The sequence below is a fragment of the Lactuca virosa genome, chromosome 4, assembly GCF_052849685.1.
Source record: "Lactuca virosa cultivar CGN04683 chromosome 4, Lactuca_virosa_CGN04683_v6, whole genome shotgun sequence".
Classification (NCBI taxonomy): domain Eukaryota; kingdom Viridiplantae; phylum Streptophyta; class Magnoliopsida; order Asterales; family Asteraceae; genus Lactuca; species Lactuca virosa.
This window is the reverse complement of record NC_136429.1, coordinates 513833551-513838657: the sequence shown is the minus strand read 5'-3', so window position 1 is coordinate 513838657 and position 5107 is coordinate 513833551. Positions and strand designations below refer to the sequence as shown.

At 37.7% G+C, this 5107-nt stretch overlaps 1 non-coding gene across 1 annotated transcript; it reads left to right on the top strand.

Moving 5' to 3' along the window:
* The first annotated feature begins 381 nt into the window (after positions 1-381).
* LOC145110352 (small nucleolar RNA R71) lies at positions 382-488 on the top strand. The gene has a single exon (XR_013709734.1). It is a non-coding gene; the product is annotated as a small nucleolar RNA R71 (small nucleolar RNA).
* The last annotated feature ends 4619 nt before the right edge of the window (positions 489-5107 follow it).

The window sequence follows — 5107 nt, the reverse complement described above, 5'->3', positions numbered from 1 at the left end:
GCGGTCTCCACTTGAGTACTATACTTGAGATTTCCTATACCCGTTTTCGTCTAGATAGAAATCTTTCGTCAAATGTGGACCATTGTAATTTTCATGACCCACACGTATCGCGTGTATGGATTGGTCCATTTTAGTCATTCTTCTATCCTTCCCACTTAACATTGGCATTACCACCGCCATATCTTCTGAAGCACCATTCCCGATCCCCTAGCTCCATCATTACGAGGGTTGTGATATTCCCGTGAATGCTTTGAAAAATATTCGATTAATTCTTTAATTTCAGCGGGATTCTTCTTCGTTAAAGGTCCTTGAGAATCAAGGAGTTGCCTTGTCGTGACGTTCACCCCATCGTAGAAGATCGAAACATCTTGTTGCTCATTTAGATCATTTTGGGTGCAATTACTTATTAACCCTTTGTATCTTTCCCAAGCGTCGTACAAGGACTCCCCCACTTGTTGCTCAAAATTAGCTATGGCCTTCTTGAGTTTAGAAACTTTAGATGGTGGGAAAAATTGTTGGAGGAATTCTTCACGCATCCATGCCCAAGTGATGATTGAACCTGGTGAAAGTGCCTTCAACTAATCTTTAGCTGCTCCTTTGAAAGTAATCGGAAGCATTCTTAACAAGACAGTCTCTCGAGGAACATTAGGAATGTTGAAAAAGTCAACTATGGCATTGACTTCATCGAGGTGCTTGTATGCATCTTCATGGTCTTTTCCGGAAAATGGAATATCCTTTAGTGCGGTAAGGATATGTCCCTTAAGCTCGAAGGTAGCAATAGCGGGAATTGCTGGTTACACAAGTCCTGGACCGGTGTCCTATCGTATTCTTTTCTTGTAGGCCTCCATCATAATGTCAACAAATCATGATGCTTTTTGGCTCGCTTTCGGGTTCACTACTTTTGTCGGTTTCTGATTCGGGCTCGTAACCAGATTCCTTTTTGGTAGGAGTCTTCTCAAAGAATTCAATTGTGCTCTCCTCTTTCGGAATTTGCTTGATCCTCCTATGTTCTTGTCCTTCTTTTTATGAAAAGCTGACTCTGGATCTTCAAGCGGTGGTGTCAATGGTGTTTTTTGATCCGCGAGTCATAAACTACTGCAACAAAAACACAAATAAAAACGTAAAAACAAACAAAAACTAATTAAAAATTCTCACTAAACGTTCACCACAATGTGGTAATGATGCCACCTCGTGGTGAAGCAAATAAAATAAACAGTGAGCAAAAATGAATGAAAACATGAAACGGTTGAGTTCATGTCGTGAGCTTTAAGAGCTCACGTCGTGAGTTCAATAATTCAGAAAAAAAAATCTATAGCTAAAATTTAACTTTTTCCAGGTTTAACACCACAAAAAGGATCAATTAACCTAAAGCAATTAAATTAAAACTAAAATAGTCTTTCCCCGGCAACGGCGCCAAAAACTTGATGTGGTGCAGACTATACCTATCTTGTTTTAAATTTATATCCTAACTACTTATCTACTATTGCACCTATAGGCAGTGTACCTAGTCGGATTATAATATATTAAAGTAAGTTGGGGTTGAACTCAGGGAAAGGATTTAATAAACTAAAATAATTACTAAAATTTAACCTAAAACAAGAAAAAGTTCAAATGGTTTTTATCTGATTTTTCAAGTTCAGACAAACTTAAACGCTTAACTAATGATTTTAATCAATATACTAAAAATACTTTCATTTAGTTCGAATCCACTTCTTCTCTATGGTTAGTTACTAATTATGGATTATTAAAGTTGTTTACCAATTATTATGTAATTAGCAATTCAAGTCCAAATTTACTAATATTTTCACCAATTCATTAACTACATTTTATGGTCATACATAAGCAAAACAAAGAACTAGTTATTAATTATAGATGGGCTATGTAATATTTATCTAAGAAAACACAATTATGGTCACAATTTAATGGTCACTAAGCTACACTTAACTTGAAATTAAGCAACAAAATCACAACTTTAACATGCTAGGTAATGATAATCAAACACAAGCACAAAACCAACTATTAAAATCCATAAATTAATAAACTAAGCCACAGAGTCAAAGTATCATCTAGCTAAACGAAAGCAAATACGTTTAGATACTCATGGCTGAAAAAGAAAACATAAGTTCAACATAGACCAAAATGATTAAAGGAAATCAAATCGATGTGATGATGTGTTCTTCAATCTCTTAATCTCCAAGCTAAATCTCCTTCAAATGAATGTTTTGTGCACTTTTCTGGCCTCCAAAATCGGTTATCTCAGAATGATTCTCCTCCTAAAAGCCCTCCAAATCGTAATTGTGAAAGAGTATTTATAGATTTGGAAGATATGTGACTCAGGACGTGAACTAGGGTTTCACGTCGTGACTTTGATAAAAATCTATATCGAGCAAGGATTATGACTTCCCGCGTAGTTATCTTCTAGAATACCCTCTTCACGTCGTGGGGTTGATTGTCACGTCGTGATCTTGGTTTTTCGTTGGAATTTTCTTCTTTAAAGCTTCAATCGTCCAAAGTTCCAATCCTTGTCAATTTTGGTCCATATTCTTCAAGAGTATTCCATTTGGCTGCAAAATACAATGTAATTCAATAAGTACCAAATATCTTTGCAAATAACCAAAATATTACTTAACATATATTAAGATATTGCCTAAAAATGTGTATAAATATGGCAATATCAGACTTTTAGGTTCTCCTTGGGATTTTGAGTCCCTCTATGAGCTAGGATGCTAGATCTTAACCCCTACGATGTTCCTTGTGTAAAAAGGTGTCATCTTGATGAATCACATTGGTCCATGTATGAGTTAGAGCCCTTATTATGGGTCTTAATGGACAAAATCGGGTTTTAGGGCCCCATTAAGACATGCAAGATGATACGATTGCCAAGTTTATGCATTAATGACTTGAAATGAATTAGATATGAGGTTTTAACGTTAAGAGCTTAAGTGGTTAAAACAAAGTTGGCCAAAAGGGACTCTGGCCAATACGCGGGGCGTAATCCCTAGTATGCTGCACATACTAGGTTAGCCACCCGCTTTCAATTCAACACTCGTACGCCGCCCGTATGAGGAGTATGTCGAGCGTACTTAGTGTAGTGGGCTTTCTTCGTTTGGGCCTTTTGGACTCGGGGTTATTTTAGGGTTTTAGGGTTTGGGCCTTGTTGGGCCGTTGGACTTCTGAATTTGGGCCATGGATAGACTAGGGGCTTTCTTGGAAATAGGTCCATGATGATTTTGGGCCAAATTAGGATGATAGGCCATAATGGGCCTTGGGGTGCTATTTAGGAATTTGGGCCTTTTGAGTAAATGGGTTGGGCCTTGGTTATGGAACAAGTAAGAAAAGGGTAAATAGTCTTTTACCCTGGATGTTTGACAAGTAATTTAGATTCTTGATTTTGGGTTAAGATCCAATCATTAGTTGGATATTATTTGATGATAATAGTGTGGGGATTTTCTGGACCAGCATACCGAGACTTTATTTGAGAGATTCAGCAGCTAGAGGTGAATTTCCTCACTGTGTTTAGCGGGTCGAAGGCACCAATGTTGGCCCATGGTTTGTTATGATTAGGATGCTAGTTTTCTGCGTGACTTTTGCATGTGATATGTGTTCATATGTATACTGGGCGGGGCCTGATGATGATTATATTGTATCCTATTTATCTTTGTGATTTTTGCATGTGTTTATACGTTTGTATGTATACCAGGCGAGGCCCAATGCCAGGCGGGGCCTGATGATTTACAGATCTGTTCCGAGCGGGACTCGATGTCGGGCAGGGCCCGATGACGGGCAAGGCCCATTATGAGTTTGATATGTATGGTATGTGGTATTTTGGGGAACTCACTAAGCTTTATGCTTACAGTTTTCAGTTTATGTTTCAGATACTTCTGGTTCGAAGGGGAAGAGCCCGGGATGATTGCAGTGTACATACCACATTGTTCCGCACATGACTCTGTTGTTTTTGGATGTTATTTGAGATACTCTGATTTTCTATGGTTTTCATGATGTTGTTTTGTATTATGGTTGTATTAATTTACAAATCGAAATTTTTAGTCTTAATTTTTTGGGACGTTACACAAGGCTTTGCCAACTAAAAACTTAAGGTCGAAAGGGCTTAGAATTGAGAGAAATTGAGAGAGAATCTTTTGAAGGGTGTGGGAATGAACTGAATTTCGACTCATATTTATAGTTGAATTTGGACTACGTGCAACGCATAGATAAGGTGCACTTCATGCATCTGGTCGGAAGAGAGTGACATGTCACTTTCTGCGTGGTGCCACGTGTCGCATTCAGGGTGAAGTGTAAGTGTGTGCGGCGCACTTTGTTGTTGTGCGCGGGTGCAAGCGAAGAATTTATGTTCCCTAGAAAGTCCATGTCTTCTTCATACGAGCTCCGTTTTCGACGGGTTTTATATCCAAGCGTAGCTATCGATGAGATCTACAAAATTCATTTAGACTCCGTCGGCTAGTTTTGAATTAATTTTTAAAGTTATATTTTTAACAAGCTTAAACTCTTAAAGTCGATTAAAAATTCACAACTCTCTCTTTCGACGTCCGTTCTGGACTGTCTTTATATTGTCGAGTTCCTATCAACGAGATCTTCGATTTTTGTTTAGATTGTTTCGGATAACAATCAACCGATCTAAAAGTCGATATCAGTGTTGCACATTGCTACGCTGGAACTTAGAAAAATCATAACTTCCTCTTATGAAGTCAGATTTGAGCGTTCTCTATATGCACGCTCTCGGTTTAACGACTTCTACGTCTTTCGTTTAGGTTACTTAGGCTAATAAGCAACCTATCTCCGATTCATTATTTATGATACGTTGACTGATCGTGAAACTTCAGAAGTCTAAAACTTCTGTGTCCGAATTTGAATTTGAGTATGCTTTATATGTACGAGATTCATATCGTAACTCCTACATTTTCCGTCAAGATTCTTTGTCCTAAATAATCTTCTATCAAGATTGTCATTTCGTCGCTTATCGATAAATTACTAAAATGGCTTGATAATACATAGTCTGCAATGCACACAACCAATGGGAATCCTAATCGAGGATTTAAATTATGATTATTATTTATTTTGTCTAGTCCAAAGATGCAGGCGTTAAACA